This window comes from Bufo bufo, chromosome 1 (assembly GCF_905171765.1).
Source record: "Bufo bufo chromosome 1, aBufBuf1.1, whole genome shotgun sequence".
Classification (NCBI taxonomy): Eukaryota; Metazoa; Chordata; class Amphibia; order Anura; family Bufonidae; genus Bufo; species Bufo bufo.
Window position 1 is genome coordinate 32,058,830 of NC_053389.1, and position 18,394 is coordinate 32,077,223.

Sequence of the window (18,394 nt, forward strand, 5' to 3'; positions counted from 1 at the left end):
TCAAAATATGTAATGGATCTTTTCTTCACCTTTATGTGACGTGTAAGATAACTGACATGTAAGATGATGCATTACAAATAAAAATATGTTTAAAAAAAAAAAAAAAAGAATGGTACCAAAACACCCTCCAACAGCAACTTCTTCCAACAATCCAACAACAGTTTGGTGAAGAACAATGCATTTTCCAGCACGATGGAGCACCGTGCCATAAGGCAAAAGTGATAACTAAGTGGCTCGGGGACCAAAACGTTGACATTTTGGGTCCATGGCCTGGAAACTCCATAGATCTTAATCCCATTGAGAACTTGTGGTCAATCCTCAAGAGGCGGGTGGACAAACAAAAACCCGCTAATTCTGACAAACTCCAAGAAGTTATTATGAAAGAATGGGTTGCTATTAGTCAGGAATTGGCCCAGAAGTTGATTGAGAGCATGCCCAGTCGGATTGCAGAGGTCCGGAAAAAGAAGGGCCAACACTGCAAATACTGACTCTTTGCATAAATGTCATGTAATTGTCGATAAAAGCCTTTGAAACGTATGAAGTGCGTGTAATTATATTTCACTACATCACAGAAACAACTGAAATAAAGATCTAAAAGCAGTTTATAACATAGAACCAAACAAGAAAAAGGCCTCATCTATATGTTCATAGTCGAGGGCAAACAAGAAAACCAACTATATAAACCTAAAAAGTCGTTCCACAAACAACAATTGAATGCCCAGTATATTAAAAGTATATTTTATTTCATAATAGTAAATAATGCATAATAATAAAAATATATAACGAATAGCAAAAAAGTGATGGATATTAGAGAGTCAGCGGAAAAACTCTGGATGCCGCAGTCCCCCGGGCCTGTGTCTCTATGACCCACCACAAGATGGAACACATGTAGGGCCTGTATTGGATACACAATGTGGTGACGGGACAGAACAATAGGGAATATAAATATACACCCGATGCGGTAGTCTAGTCTGTAATCATCACCTAGATGTGTAGCTGCAGGATGAGACGTATGGATCCTAATCTGTCACAGATATAGACATGGACAAAAAATATATATGTAAATCATAAATTGCCCATATAGGGTACTGCAGGTAAATGAGACCCCATAAAGAAGATCAACTAAAGAGCTGTAAACAGACGGACTCGACCTGAAGTATGAGATGAAAAATCACGGATCACAACATACCCTGAGACATGGTGGAGGGCAGAGACAGCAGGCACAGGACAGGCAAAGGACCCCGACGCGCGTTTCGCCTCAGCTTCGTCAGGAGGTAATGTGAGTGTGGCCATGAGCTCCTATTTATACCCCCCATGTAGCCTCAGGCGTGATATAATAAAAATGCAGCAGCTGATACCTACTATTGAGCGCTATTGCCCGATGATGCACGCCGAGTCAAACATGGCGGCGCCGCATTCATCAGGAGGAGGGGTGGAACGCAAGCCATGCGTTCCAGCCCGCCTCCCAAGGAAACGTAGCGGCGTCCCCACGTGACCCCGCGCACAGCGCATCAAGGCACAGCGTTGTATCAGCCATACAGAAAAAAATAAGATCAAAAAGAAGGACTAAGGCTACATAGGGGGTATCACATTGACGACTCAAATGCATCTGAGTACATATATATATATATATATTACATTACTCTCATTATCCGGAGAGAGACATGATCACATAAAACAATATATTGGAAAAGCCATAAATGCAAATACAAAAGTGGATATCATAAATAGGCAGTACCTCAACCAGTGCACAGCTAGATATATAAATACAGTACACATCGGAGATATGCCTAATAGTATACATCATTGTCATTCATATCAAAACATACATCAATCATAATCATCCATATCAATACCATGCATCATCCTTCGCGTGGTGGAGGACAACATACACCACCCACCTCATAACCAGCCAAAATCTTACAATATTCCCACCACATATGTTCCATAAATAAATGAAAAACAAACTCATGACACAAAATATCGTATAGGGTCATGAAAGTATCGATAGTATAAGGGTACAGAGGTGATGTATATATGCAATAGTACAGAGGTACAACAATGATATATGTATGCCCCCACCACGTGACGACACTATCAACATCCACACCAAAAGTAAATAAAAAACGAAAAAATATAATATAAAAAAAAAAAAAAAAAAAAAAAAGTGTCCCACAGCAAGAATACCAAAAAATTGCGGCATTCCACAATAGGGTCATCAAACATACATATGGAAGAGGTATCGAACATGATCACACAAGTTAATAACACATGTATTACATCTGGAACATGACTGTGTCAAAACATATATACCACATATGGAACATGATTATATAATTATTCAAAAACTAAATAAAGTGCAAAGTGTATATTGTGCAATATATATAATAATTGTTATAAACCCTGATGGTATCAAACTATTCACTATTTGGACAGGGTAATAGATGTGAATAATATAATGATAATACCATCACGATAGCTAAATCCCTAGCCTCATCGCAATAGCTCTACAACACCTGAAATATTGGCACCGGCAATCGTCAGTGTCATAGTGCTCACCCACCGTTAGGGTGGAGTTATTATACACCTAATATAAACAAGATCCCTCAACTCCTATATAATAGCTCAGGCCGGATCATTAATAGCTGCAAAACCATGAGCACCTACAACCCATATATAGCAAAAAACCCATAAATAAATAAAAAAAAATATATATATATATAAATAGATGAAAACAAATAATAAATAAAAAATCAAGAATATATAAGTCCCATATGTGGAAGTCCATTCCAATGCAAGTAAGATGGTCCATCTTCCATGCCCATAATGTGTCTTATATCCAGTTCCTTGTTGAAAACTTGTATCCACACCATCTCTCTCCACTCTTATAGTACTTCAGACATCGTCATGGCCACACGAAAAACTAGATAGATACAAGAACTGTTAAAATCACTGAAAAAATTCAGTACATGCGCTAACCTAAATAAAGGACTTGAAACTCAAGGCCTCATTTAATCCATGAGGAGTCACAGTATTGAGCAAGACCATCCATTTCGTTTCCTTATGGAGGAGACATCGTTTAACATTGCCCCCCCTAATTCCCAATCGTACCCGGTCTATCCCTTTAAAAGAGATGCCCCTAGGATTGCAGTTATGAACCTCCCTGAAATGTTTCGCCACTGGTTTTAGTTTTCTAATTTTATCAGGTTCAACCATCTCGGCAGCCGTTTTGATATCCTGAATGTGCTCAAGGACTCTCGTCCTGAGTGCCCTCGTAGTCATCCCGACGTAGATCAGGCCACAGGGGCACTCAGCACGATAAACCACGGCCTCAGTTTTACATGAGATGTGGTGCACAATTTTGTACTCCCTCTCCCCACCTGTGTTGGTAAATTTGTCTGTTCTTAACATATATTTGCACGCAGTGCAATCCCCGCATGGGAAGAAACCCCACTGTGGGCCTTTTGCCCCAAAAATGCCAACTATCTTGGGGGCTACATAGTGGCTCCGAGTTACAATATCTCTCAAATTTTGTGATCTCTTCCAAGTGACCAAAGGTCTCTCGGAAATAACCTTCTTGAGGTCCCTATCCGTTCTAAGGACTTGCCAATGCCTGTGAAGAATGTCCTGCAGCTGTCTCCATTGGGCATTGAAATTCGTGATGAATCTAGGGAAACCATAGTTTTTTTCTTTCTTACGAGGGGGAGGATTTAATAAGTCAGTCCTAAGAGAGTTTTTGGCCCTGGCATAGCCTTTCCTAATCAATTTTCCGTTATAGCCCCTCTCCCGAAATCTCCTAGATAGGTCTTCTGCCTCTCGTTCGAAGCTAGCTTCGCTGGAACATATACGCCTGGCCCTGCAGAATTGGCCAATGGGTATCGCCCTAGACACCTGTGGATGGTGCGAGGACGAGGAGAATAGTAGTGAATTGGTGGCCGTGGGCTTCCTGTATATATCGAAGCCCAACAGGCCATCTCTCTCCACGGTTAAAGCCAAATCAAGAAATTCAACACGTTCCTCACTATAGGTCCATGTTAACTTGATATTTTGGTCATTCAGGTTAAGGTCCCGTAAGAACCTTTCCAGGTGCGACGTCGAGCCCTGCCAGATGAATAAAACGTCGTCTATATATCTTGACCACGAGACCACGGCGTCATGACCCTCCACATTCATAACAATCTCCCTCTCCCACAGCCCCAGGAACAAATTGGCGTAAGAGGGCGCACAAGTCGCCCCCATCGCCGTTCCCCGGAGCTGCAGGAAATAGCGATCCCTGAATGTGAATGCATTGTGTGTCAACGCAAATTCTAAAAGTATCATGACCAATTCAACCAGGTCATCATCCAAATTGATGGTATTGAGGTAGAATCGGGACGCCCGCAGCCCGTGGTCGTGACAGATAGAGGTATACAGGGACTCGACGTCGCACGTGACCAAAAGCATACCACTATCCAAGTGCATTTCACCAAGTCTCTTCAGCACATCAGTAGTATCACGTACAAAAGAGGGCAAGGTCTCAACACATTTCTGCAAGTAAAAGTCTACGAAACGGCAGATGGTTTCACACAGACCCCCAATCCCCGATACAATGGGTCTCCCTGGTGGTGTTTTGGCATTTTTGTGCACTTTAGGGAGGAGGTAAAACGTGGGAAGTACCGGGAACTCGGTAACCAGGCCCTCCCACATTTTACCACTAATAATGCTGTTCTCATATGCATTCTTTAAGATCCCATCTAGTTCTATTTTGTATTGTATCATGGGATTGGAGTCCAGCCTCCGATAGCAGGACACATCCCCCAATTGGCGGAATGCCTCCTTCTCATACATTCGCACCGGCCAGATCACAACATTGCCCCCCTTGTCCGCAGGTTTGATAACGACATTCTTCATATTTTTGAGTTCTTTAAGTGCCAATCGTAGCTCTTTACCCAAATTGTCATTAGATTTAGCATCACATAATTTTTCCAGGTCCTGTTTGACTAATTTAACAAAAATGTCAACTGCTGGACATGATGTAGTAGGGGGCCAATGTTGCGACCGGCGGTGCAAATGCATGGGAAATTTTGACGTGTCTGGCTCCTGTTCGTCGAGCAATGATTGGAGATCATCCAGAGTCTGCATCTCCAAAGGAGAGAGATCAGAATGATCTCCACCCCTACTGAAATATTTTTTGAAACACAGTTTTCTTGCGAAGAGTTCCAAGTCCTTCACCGACAGGAAAAAATCAAATTTGCCCGTCGGTGAAAAAGTCAGACCTCTCCGCAAGACTGATAATTGCGGCTGTGTAAGTGTAATATCTGATAAATTAATTACCTTTAATATTTCTTTACTCGTTTCCCCAGGGAGTAGTTCTGCCTTGTTTTTCGCTTTATAGATGGGGTTCTTAGGCGGGTTTGGTATTCTTGCTGTGGGACACCTTTTTTTTTTTTTTTTTTTTATATTATATTTTTTCGTTTTTTATTTACTTTTGGTGTGGATGTTGATAGTGTCGTCACGTGGTGGGGGCATACATATATCATTGTTGTACCTCTGTACTATTGCATATATACATCACCTCTGTACCCTTATACTATCGATACTTTCATGACCCTATACGATATTTTGTGTCATGAGTTTGTTTTTCATTTATTTATGGAACATATGTGGTGGGAATATTGTAAGATTTTGGCTGGTTATGAGGTGGGTGGTGTATGTTGTCCTCCACCACGCGAAGGATGATGCATGGTATTGATATGGATGATTATGATTGATGTATGTTTTGATATGAATGACAATGATGTATACTATTAGGCATATCTCCGATGTGTACTGTATTTATATATCTAGCTGTGCACTGGTTGAGGTACTGCCTATTTATGATATCCACTTTTGTATTTGCATTTATGGCTTTTCCAATATATTGTTTTATGTGATCATGTCTCTCTCCGGATAATGAGAGTAATGTAATATATATATATATATGTACTCAGATGCATTTGAGTCGTCAATGTGATACCCCCTATGTAGCCTTAGTCCTTCTTTTTGATCTTATTTTTTTCTGTATGGCTGATACAACGCTGTGCCTTGATGCGCTGTGCGCGGGGTCACGTGGGGACGCCGCTACGTTTCCTTGGGAGGCGGGCTGGAACGCATGGCTTGCGTTCCACCCCTCCTCCTGATGAATGCGGCGCCGCCATGTTTGACTCGGCGTGCATCATCGGGCAATAGCGCTCAATAGTAGGTATCAGCTGCTGCATTTTTATTATATCACGCCTGAGGCTACATGGGGGGTATAAATAGGAGCTCATGGCCACACTCACATTACCTCCTGACGAAGCTGAGGCGAAACGCGCGTCGGGGTCCTTTGCCTGTCCTGTGCCTGCTGTCTCTGCCCTCCACCATGTCTCAGGGTATGTTGTGATCCGTGATTTTTCATCTCATACTTCAGGTCAAGTCCGTCTGTTTACAGCTCTTTAGTTGATCTTCTTTATGGGGTCTCATTTACCTGCAGTACCCTATATGGGCAATTTATGATTTACATATATATTTTTTGTCCATGTCTATATCTGTGACAGATTAGGATCCATACGTCTCATCCTGCAGCTACACATCTAGGTGATGATTACAGACTAGACTACCGCATCGGGTGTATATTTATATTCCCTATTGTTCTGTCCCGTCACCACATTGTGTATCCAATACAGGCCCTACATGTGTTCCATCTTGTGGTGGGTCATAGAGACACAGGCCCGGGGGACTGCGGCATCCAGAGTTTTTCCGCTGACTCTCTAATATCCATCACTTTTTTGCTATTCGTTATATATTTTTATTATTATGCATTATTTACTATTATGAAATAAAATATACTTTTAATATACTGGGCATTCAATTGTTGTTTGTGGAACGACTTTTTAGGTTTATATAAAAGCAGTTTAGCAGCAAACTTTGTGAAAACTAATATTTTTGTCATTCTCAAAACTTTTGGCCACGACTGTACACATGCTTGTTGCATCAAACTAATGTTCATTTAACTAACATTAAATAAACATTAGTGAACACAGCTACTTTTCATAGCAGCAATAGGGGCAAATGTCCACAAACATCCCTACTCCAAAGTATACTTATTCCAGGAGACTACACTTGGGATGGTTACGATGATAATAGCGTTATCGCCACTCACCATCTGTGTTGATTCCTCAAAGTTGCATAAAACTTCACAGAGGTCAGACATCAATGCCCACTTGTCACTTGTGAAGAGCGGAAGCTGACTGGAAAGTGGAGTTTCAGCGTGTGCTCACGTCGCACAACAGTCGGTAAACTGGCAATTGCAAGCGCTGCTGCAGCGTAGCCAGAACGGCGGAAGCTGTCGATGACTTGCGGAAATGGGCACTAGAGATGGCCTTGCGGTTCGTCCGGCGGTCATTTCGCGGTGAACTTTGGTCGTTCGCGGTTTGCTGAACAGGCGAACATATGGCGATGTCTGCCGGTGCTATATTCTTTTGCATTGTGCAGATCTTAGACCCATGACACATCCATCAGGTGGGACAGGACAGCCAATTGAGATGTTTCAGCACATGGACACACCCCCTACCTTATAAATAAACCCGATCTGGTCGCCATTTTACATTTAGTCTTTTGCCAGTGTAGGGAGAGGTTGCTGTGTGGAGCAGGGACAGACTGATAGGGACACAAAATGCTAGCTAATAGGGCCACAAAAGTCCTTTTAAGGACTGGTATTGGTGTGCTATCGATAGGTGTGACTTACTGAAGGGTGTAATATACTTATAATATACTTTCTAACATAGAAAGTATATTATAGTGCATTTGTATCGTGCAGCAGTTGTGTGCGGTTCTGCTGCAATACTGCAGCTATATAGCAGGATAAACGCTATTGGAATAACTAATTGCAACTGGTGTGATATACCAGTTGCCCCCCAAAAAAACTGATTGAGGCAGGGGTGTGATATACCTATATTATATAGAGTTCATTTGTATCGTGCAGCAGTTGTGTGCAGTTCTGCTGATATACCGCAGCTATATAGAGGGACAAACGCAATTGGAATAACTAATTGCAACTGGTGTGATATACCTGTTGCCCCCCCCCAAAAAAAAAACTGATTGAGGCAGGGGTGTGATATAACTATAATATACCTTCTAACATAGAAATTATATTATAGTGCATTTGTATTGTGCAGCAGTTGTGTGCGGTTCTGCTGAGATGTCGCAGCTATATAGAGGGAAAAACAATATTGGAATAACTAATTGCACCTGGTGTGATATACCTGTTGCCCCCCAAAAAACGGATTAAGTGGTGCGATATATCGGCTTCCAGCAAATACTCATTAAGGGGTTCTATATACCTGTTTCCACAAAATACTGAGGTAAGTGATATACTTGCTTACACCACATATTGATTGACGCCTACGATAGACCGGTTTCCACCAAATATTGATTAAGGGGTTTGATATACCATCTTCCAGCAAATACTCATTAAGAGGTTCTATATACCTGTTTTCACAAAATCTTGATAGAGGGGATTGATATACCGACTTCCAACAAATATAGATTGAGGCCTCCAATACACCGGCTTCCACCAAATATTGATTAAGGGGTTTGATATAACCGCTTCCAGCAAATACTCATTAAGGGGTTCTATATACCTGTTTCCACAAAATACTGATAGAGGGGATTGATATACCGGCTTCCACCAAATATAGTTTGAGGCCTCCGATACACCGGCTTCCACCAAATATTGATTAAGGGGTTTGATATACCAGATTCCAGCAAATACTCACTAAGGAGTTCTATATACCTGTTTCCACAAAATACTGATAGAGGGGATTGATATACCAGCGTCCAACAAATAATGATTGAGGCCTACGATACAACGGCTTCAACCAAATATTGATTAAGGGGTTTGATATACCAGATTCCAGCAAATACTCATTTAGAGTAGTGTTGATCACGAATATTCAAATTTTTATCGCGAATATAGGTACTTCGAAAATTCGCGAATATTTTGAATATACACTGCGTGCAGAATTATTAGGCAAATGAGTATTTTGACCACATCATCCTCTTTATGCATGTTGTCTTACTTCAAGCTGTATAGGCTCGAAAGCCTACTACCAATTAAGCATATTAGGTGATGTGCATCTCTGTAATGAGAAGGGGTGTGGTCTAATGACATCAACACCCTATATCAGGTGTGCATAATTATTAGGCAACTTCCTTTCCTTTGGCAAAATGGGTCAAAAGAAGGACTTGACAGGCTCAGAAAAGTCAAAAATAGTGAGATATCTTGCAGAGGGATGCAGCACTCTTAAAATTGCAAAGCTTCTGAATCGTGATCATCGAACAATCAAGCGTTTCATTCAAAATAGTCAACAGGGTCGCAAGAAGCGTGTGGAAAAACCAAGGCGCAAAATAACTGCCCATGAACTGAGAAAAGTCAAGCGTGCAGATGCCAAGATGCCACTTGCCACCAGTTTGGCCATATTTCAGAGCTGCAACATCACTGGAGTGCCCAAAAGCACAAGGTGTGCAATACTCAGAGACATGGCCAAGGTAAGAAAGGCTGAAAGACGACCACCACTGAACAAGACACACAAGCTGAAACGTCAAGACTGGGCCAAGAAATATCTCAAGACTGATTTTTCTAAGGTTTTATGGACTGATGAAATGAGAGTGAGTCTTGATGGGCCAGATGGATGGGCCCGTGGCTGGATTGGTAAAGGGCAGAGAGCTCCAGTCCGACTCAGACGCCAGCAAGGTGGAGGTGGAGTACTGGTTTGGGCTGGTATCATCAAAGATAAGCTTGTGGGGCCTTTTCGGGTTGAGGATGGAGTCAAGCTCAACTCCCAGTCCTACTGCCAGTTTCTGGAAGACACCTTCTTCAAGCAGTGGTACAGGAAGAAGTCTGCATCCTTCAAGAAAAACATGATTTTCATGCAGGACAATGCTCCATCACACGCGTCCAAGTACTCCACAGCGTGGCTGGCAAGAAAGGGTATAAAAGAAGAAAATCTAATGACATGGCCTCCTTGTTCACCTGATCTGAACCCCATTGAGAACCTGTGGTCCATCATCAAATGTGATATTTACAAGGAGGGAAAACAGTACACCTCTCTGAACAGTGTCTGGGAGGCTGTGGTTGCTGCTGCACGCAATGTTGATGGTGAACAGATCAAAACACTGACAGAATCCATGGATGGCAGGCTTTTGAGTGTCCTTGCAAAGAAAGGTGGCTATATTGGTCACTGATTTGTTTTTGTTTTGTTTTTGAATGTCAGAAATGTATATTTGTGAATGTTGAGATGTTATATTGGTTTCACTGGTAAAAATAAATAATTGAAATGGGTATATATTTGTTTTTTGTTAAGTTGCCTAATAATTATGCACAGTAATAGTCACCTGCACACACAGATATCCCCCTAAAATAGCTAAAACTAAAAACAAACTAAAAACTACTTCCAAAAATATTCAGCTTTGATATTAATGAGTTTTTTGGGTTCATTGAGAACATGGTTGTTGTTCAATAATAAAATTAATCCTCAAAAATACAACTTGCCTAATAATTCTGCACTCCCTGTAGGGATATATATTCGTAATTTCGAATATTCAATGTTTTTTTATCAGTACACATGATCCCTCCCTGCTTCTAGCTTGTGGACCAATGAGAAGGCTGCAGTATATTTGACTTTAGGAATAGTGTTGTTCGCGAATTTTCAAATTTTTATAGCGATTTTTTTCAACTTACAACTATTAAACAAAGAAGATTATAGCACTATATTAGCTAAATTGCTCTATATTCGTTTTTTTTCTAATATTTGCTATATTGCTATAACTTCGTTTTTTCGAATATTCGTAATATTCTAAAACAAGAATATACACTCACCTAAAGAATTATTAGGAACACCATACTAATAGGGTGTTGGACCCCTTTTTGCCTTCAGAACTGCCTTAATTCTACGTGGCATTGATTTAACAAGGTGCTGATAGCATTCTTTAGAAATGTTGGCCCATATTTATAGGATAGCATCTTGCAATTGATAGAGATTTGAGGGATGCACATCCAGGGCACGAAGCTCCCGTTCCACCACATCCCAAAGATGCTCTATTGGGTTGAGATCTGGTGACTGTGGGGGCCATTTTAGTACAGTGAACTCATTGTCATGTTCAAGAAACCAATTTGAAATGATTCAAGCTTTGTGACATGGTGCATTATCCTGCTGGAAGTAGCCATCAGAGGATGGATACATGTTCTCATTCTGTTTACGCCAAATTCGGACTCTACCATTTGAATGTCTCAACAGAAATCGAGACTCATCAGACCAGGCAACATTTTTCCAGTCTTCAACAGTCCAATTTTGGTGAGCTTGTGCAAATTGTAGCCTCTTTTTCCTATTTGTAGTGGAGATGAGTGGTACCCGATGGGGTCTTCTGCTGTTGTAGCCCATCCGCCTCAAGGTTGTGCGTGTTGTGGCTTCACAAATGCTTTGCTGCATACCTCGGTTGTAACGAGTGGTTATTTCAGTCAACGTTGCTCTTCTATCAGCTTGAATCAGTCGGCCCATTCTCCTCTGACCTCTAGCATCCACCAGGCATTTTTGCCCACAGGACTGCCGCATACTGGATGTTTTTCCCTTTTCACACCATTCTTTGTAAACCCTAGAAATGGTTGTGCGTGAAAATCCCAGTAACTGAGCATATTGTGAAATACTCAGACTGGCCCGTCTGGCACCAACAACAATGCCACGCTCAAAATTGCTTAAATCACCTTTCTTTCCCATTCTGACATTCAGTTTGGAGTTCAGGAGATTGTCTTGACCAGGACCAGGACCACCCCCCTAAATGCATTGAAGCAACTGCCATGTGATTAGTTGACTAGATAATTGCATTAATGAGAAATAGAACAGGTGTTCCTAATAATTCTTTAGGTGAGTGTATAGCAATATAGTGAATATTCGGAAAAAAAAAAACGAATATAGAGCAATTTAGCTAATATAGTGCTATAATCTTCTTTGTCTAATAGTTGTAATTTTTTTCTCATCTGAAGTTCAGATTGGAAAAAAATTACAACTATAAAAAAAAAGATTATAGCACTATATTAGCTAAATTGCTCTAAATATTCTTGTTTTAGAATATTACGAATATTTGAAAAAACAAAGTTATAGCAATATAGCAAATATTCGGAAAAAAAACTAATATAGAGCAATTTAGCTAATATAGTGCTATAATCTTCTTTGTCTAATAGTTGTAAGTTGATAAAAAACCGCAATAAAAATTCGCATGACGAAAATTCGCTTATTACACGATCATTACCTTGCCGATTTATTGAGTAAAAAAAAACGTAGACTATAATGAATATTCGAATTTGCGAATATTCAACGAATATTCTACAAAATATTCGCAAAATATTGCGAATTCGAATATGACCCCTGCCGCTCATCACTACTCCCTTGCATGTGGTATCCTTTTCTCAGGCTCCCTCTCCGGTCTAGAACCCTGATTCCCCGCCAGCCATGATCACCATGGTAGGCGCATAAAAGAACATCGAAAGTTGATAGAGCAGATATCAAATTGGATCGTTAACATCACAGGGACGTGCGACATGGTGGGGCAGTAAGTGTGCACACGCCTACACGAACTGACTGACAGGGGTCAGCCCCTGCAACTTCTGGGTCTCCAAATTGGGCACATGGCCTGAGCTTGCCCTTTACCCCTTGGAGGTGCTGGCCTGCCCTGCAGCCAGTGTATTGTCTGAACGTGTGTTTAGCCTGGCAGGGGGCATTATCACAGGTTATATTTCCCAATGTTTTGGGATGTACCCCAATTTAAAAAATAAAAATAAATTTAAAACCAAAAAGCAGTGTAGGCTACCTCCTCCACAGTCGCTTCCACATACACCGCCACATACACCGCCTCCTCAACCTTCTACTCCATATGGACCTCGTCCTCCTAGATTAAGATTATTATTTTTTATTTTTACGTATTTTATGTTATTTAAAGTCATTTCCCTATCCACATTTGTTTGCAGAGCACTTGCCATGCTCTTAACCACATTTTGATGCCATTTGCAGCCCATCGCGTTTACAACGCTCTCTAGACTGATCTCGTATATGTCACAATATTATGAGTTAATATAATAAAAGGGGGAAGAAAGGAATAAACAAAAATATAGGTAGAAAAAGAAGAATAAGTAGAGGAAGAGAGAGGGTGGGGGAGGGGAGGGGGGGAAGGTGTGCGTACATATATCTAAGTCTCAAGTTTAGGCATCATTGCTATTATTTAGCTAGGATCCATCTATGCCAGAGATCTCCAGGGGGACCATATCTTGATGAATTTATCATGAGTCCTATCAATCCAGCTAGTCATTTCTTCAAACCTGCAAATTTGTGTCGTCTTAGCTTTCACTTCTTGTACAGTAGGGGGGTTAACATCTAGCCAATGTAAAGGAATTAATGCTTTAGCTGAAGCTATGATATGTGAAATCAAGTTCTTTTTTGAAGGGGAGTATTGAGGGGTTGGAAGCGCAAGTGCCACCATCTCTAGTGTTAATTTAAAGTCGGGGATTGTTAGTTTTTGAATCAACTCTTCAATTTCCTTCCAATAGGACTTAATCTGAGAGCAATGCCACCAGATATGTGATAAGGAACCCACGCCAATTCCACATCTCCAGCATTCCCTCGTAGATGCTAGACCTCTCTTGTAGAGAAAGCCTGGAGTTTTATACCACCTTGTCAGCAGTTTGTAATGATTCTCCTGTAGACGAATGCAGCGGGAGTAGCCATGTGAACTTCTCAGTATTTGCTTCACTTCAGTATCAGTTATAGTCCTATCCAACTCTTTTTCCCACTCCCTGATGTACACCGGCTTCAGAGATTCACCCTCGCCTCCCACCACTGGGTAGAGCTTCGACACTTTTTTAGCAGCGATGAGTGGCGATAGGATTAATTTCTCAAAATCAGTCAAGGACCTCTGGAGAGGATACTTCATCTTCAACTCCCCACACACAGCTCTAATATGAGGTTTTGCAAGGAAAAACCCTGGAGATTCTGTGATTGAGCTTGGGAGTGCCTCTATAATGGAGGACTCCATATTAGGGGTGATTTCACAGAGTTTTACAGATGTTAAGGAGTTCCACAAATGTGGTTTGACAAAAGTATCATGGTTTAGGAGGTCTGGTAGTAGGCTCACTGGCAGCAGAGGGGATGGTTCAGGTGCTAACGTTTTCCGCATTTCCCTCCATACCTCTCCTAAGCCACACAATAATGGGTCTATAACTATGTCCCTATGTATGTATCTGCCGGGGAGCCATAAGTGTTTCTGGAAGTGTTTTCCTATACTGTGACGGCAGATGGCCTGAACATCTGGGCGTCTTTTTGGATCTACCATTTCAAGCCACCTATTAAGCTGTATTGCTCTGTATTATCTAGATACGTCCAGTAGGCCTAGTCCTCCCTTCTCTTTACCTCTAATTAAAGTTTCATGAGATATCCTGGGTTTCTTGCTATTCCACAAGTATCTAGAGAACATACTCTTGACGCTCTTGAAAAAAGGTTTAGGGAGCCATATCGGGACTAACTGCATAACATAGAGAACTTTTGGCATTACATAGGCCTTCAAAATATTTTTAAGTCCCATCCAAGACAGATAGGGGAGATTGTATGTTTGTAATATGCGTTGTAAATCTCCTAAAAGGGGGATGTAATTGTGCTGGTATAAGTCATTAGTATTACTAGAAATTGAGATTCCTAGGTATTTGATAGGTCCTTTAGCCCAATGAAATGGAAATCGGGCTCGTAAGGGGGCAACCTTGGGTTCCGGTAGGGAAATATTCAATATCTCCGATTTGGTGTGATTGACTTTGAAGTCTGATAAAGAACTATATTCGCCTATGCTTTTTACTAGTGGGTCTAGTCCCTTCTCCGGGTCCACCACCAAGAACAATAAGTCATCTGCAAACGCAGTACATTTTAGTTCTTTTCCGTCATACTGAACCCCTGGTATATCTGGGGATTGCCTAATTAGTTGTAATAGCGTCTCTATTACTAAAATAAAGAGTGAGGGGGACAGGGGGCATCCCTGTCTGGTTCCGTTTGTTATATTGAAAGATGGTGATAGCGTACCATTAACTTTTAGTCTTGCGTATGGGTTCTGGTAAAGAGTAAATATCGCCCTCGTGAAATTGTCTGGGAAGGCGAAGCGTTGCAGAGTCAACTTCATGAATAGCCAGTTGACTCTGTCAAACGCCTTTTCAGCGTCTATACTTAGTAGAGCTAGAGGTATCTTTTTCCTATGTGCTATGTGGATAGCATGAAATATCCTGTGGGAATTGTCTTTTCCCTCTCGGCCCTGGACAAACCCTGATTGTTCCTGGCCTATCAGGTCTGGTAGGAACTTGCCTAGTCTACAAGCTAAAATCTTAGCCCACCATTTTAAGTCCAGCTTCAATCACTGTGATTAATGGATGTCCAGGAATGACAAGGCGTGGAAAAGTGGTTCCTCAGAAGATTACAGGGATGTCACAAGGATTATGGGGTTTCTGTTGAGAACCCTCATCTATTAGCCAATGTAAAGCCGAATGCACACGGCTGTGTTTCACGGCCGTGAGCGGTCCGTGGTAACCCGGCCTGGATTCCTGCTGAAAGCAGGAGCGCACAGCGTCTTTGGTTGCTATGATGCCGTGCGCTTCATGCCGCCGCTGCACTACAGTAATAAACTCGATACGGGTGTATTACTGTAGTGCAGCGGCGGCATGAAGGCACGGCGTCATAGCAACCAATGACGCCGCGCGCTCCTGCTCTCAGCAGGAATCCAGGCCGGGTTACCACGGACCGCTCACGTGCATTCGGCTTTACATTGGCTAATAGATGAGGGTTCTCAACAGAAACCACATAATCCTTGTGACATCACTGTGATCTTCTGAGGAACCACTTTTCCACGCCTTGTCATTCCTGGACATCCATTAATCACAGTGATTACCACATAGATTGTAAAACAAATGAAGGAAATGTTACGAAATATCAAATTAAATAAGCAAATATTTGTGCACCCGCCCAACCTGACTCTTATAAATGTGGATCCAGGAGATTGATCCAGTCCAACAGTCATCACAGGAGCTTTTCCCAGAGCTCAAACAGGTAACGTAGAAGACTCGTGTCCTTTACTTACTTTACCATTGATCTGCATTATTTTAATGTCTTGTCTGTGTCTTCTGTTACCAGTGACTTGTGGTGTCCTCAGCTTTTATCAGAAGAGACATGGGCTTCTTCAAATTATCTGCTGTCTTCTTGCTCGCATGTATGTATTTCAAGTAATTGAACTGTCATCGATGTGATTTTATTTTCAATCGTTAGATGTCTATAGAAGGTAATGTTCTGCTTGTAAATGCTGTAGTCATTTATTTTTAATTTTTCACAAAAATTCTATATTAAAGGCCCAGTACTTCAGAGGGTGTGTGCTTTCTGGCAGCTGTAAAGAGTGGGAATTTATAGAGAAATATGCCCATAGACAGTCTCAAGAAATAGTGTAAGTGTATGACAGTGGCTTCCTCGGACACCAGGGAGTTACCGAGGGGCCGTATACATTGTACAGTGCTACTGTCATGCGTTATCTTGACTTCCAGGGCTGTCATTAAACCCCTTCTTTCAATACTATATATATATATATTTCTAACCAGAGTTCAGCACATCAGAATCAGCAGAATCAGCATTCAACTAAACATGAGTGAATCAATTAGTTAGAAACGGAATTTGACCAAAATTTTTTGAAAAATATCTGATTTGGTAAAATTTGAATTTCTGTAGATTCGTATGGGTAGAATATTTATGGGAGGAGAGAGCTTTATGCAAATTAACTTTCTAACACAAAGCTAAGGTTGCCTTCACATAGTGACAAGCTATTGTATGTGTTCCAATGACCAGTGCAAGAAAATTTAAATAAATGGTCACACCAAAAAATGCTACAATATCTGTAAAAAAAAACTGTTTCAAATAATATTTCATTTTGGGACGATACATTTCCTTTAACCTCCTTAGCGGTAATCCCGCTCGGGGGTCACATTACACTGCAAGCAACACTCGGCACCACCATGAGTTAATTTGAACGGCGCAGGGATAGATGCGGACAGCACACAGTGTACTGTCCGCATCCGCATTTCCGGAGCGCCGTGAGAACTTCCGGCCGCAGCTCTGGAAGTTTGTACCACTCCGGGTACAAAATTGATGAAGTTATCATACCGCCAGGGAGGTTAAGAGACATTTTAGGTAATCTGATGGATATGCCATGAATGTACGGTCTAAATAAAGTAGGTGCTTATGTGGGAGAGAAATGGCCACACATTCACACTGTATTGATGTCTATGGGAGACATGGAAACAGCTGAATACGCTCCACCCCATCGATCGGCGGTGCCATGAGTGTTTGTTTTGGGACTAACTACATTCTAGTAAGCATATTTATGAGCGGGTATAATCAGATGTTATCTTAGGAGATCCAATCACGTAGAACACGCAGTACAATCTGCCAGCAGTATGTTATACAGGAGACCACGAGCGGATTAATATATGTATAAATTATTGTTTGTTCTTACTATGCTTAGGAGTCCAGTGGGCGGTCCTACCCAATGATTGTACACTCAGAGGGAAGGCTGTCAGTCATTGACTCCGCCCACTGGACTCCTGACCACAGAAAGAGATGGAATTTCATTCAGTAATTTACTAATTTACTGATTCTTTTCCCACAAAACTATAACCTGCTCAGCTCCTCCTGCTCTATAACCTGTACTGCATTACCATGGTGACTGGCTCCCTGTACAGTGTCTCAGTCTGTCAGTACCCGAGCCCAGAACCCTTACATCGGTGGTGGGGATGAGTTGTCCATATGGTTCTCCCTATTGTAGCAAATAGAACAATCTGAATAGAAACATCATACAAAAGACAAATTGTTACATTGTGATTGTTCATTTGGATTCTTTTCTTCCCATAGTCTTGCAGTGGGAGGTGCACAGTCAAGTCGGTAAGTAGAACCTAAGTAGATATATTTAAAAATGTGACTTCAAAAGGCGGAGTGAGAGATCTGTAGTGAAGTGTTTACACTGCTATCGTCACTAATTATGGTGCACAACATATTTGTGCCATCATTTGCAACGTTTTTAGCTTCTCAACACTTTTCTAAAGTGGCGATAAAAAGTGCTGCAATCATGTCTGGCATACGGGAACTCTAGTCTTGATAAATGTCCCTCAGTGTGTGGAAATCCTAACACATCCTTGCCTCATTCGTTTTCACAAATGTCATGTTTTTGGGTGTGACAACACTGTTGAATACCGTCTCTGACATTACTCTTGAAGTTGGACAACATAGTACACCGATCATAAGCTGGGCCTATTTTGGCCACTGTTCCAATCTTTCTC

At 41.4% G+C, this 18,394-nt stretch overlaps 1 long non-coding RNA gene across 1 annotated transcript in view; it reads left to right on the forward strand.

Annotated features, from left to right (window-relative positions):
* Positions 1 to 16,053: 16,053 nt before the first annotated feature.
* The window catches only part of LOC120992897, a 3,675-nt gene continuing 1,334 nt past the window's right edge, over positions 16,054 to 18,394 (forward strand). Inside the window, exons 1-3 of the long non-coding RNA XR_005777095.1 lie at positions 16,054 to 16,124; positions 16,209 to 16,284; positions 17,970 to 17,999. This is a non-coding gene — a long non-coding RNA (uncharacterized LOC120992897). The remainder of the gene's footprint in view (positions 16,125 to 16,208; positions 16,285 to 17,969; positions 18,000 to 18,394) is intronic.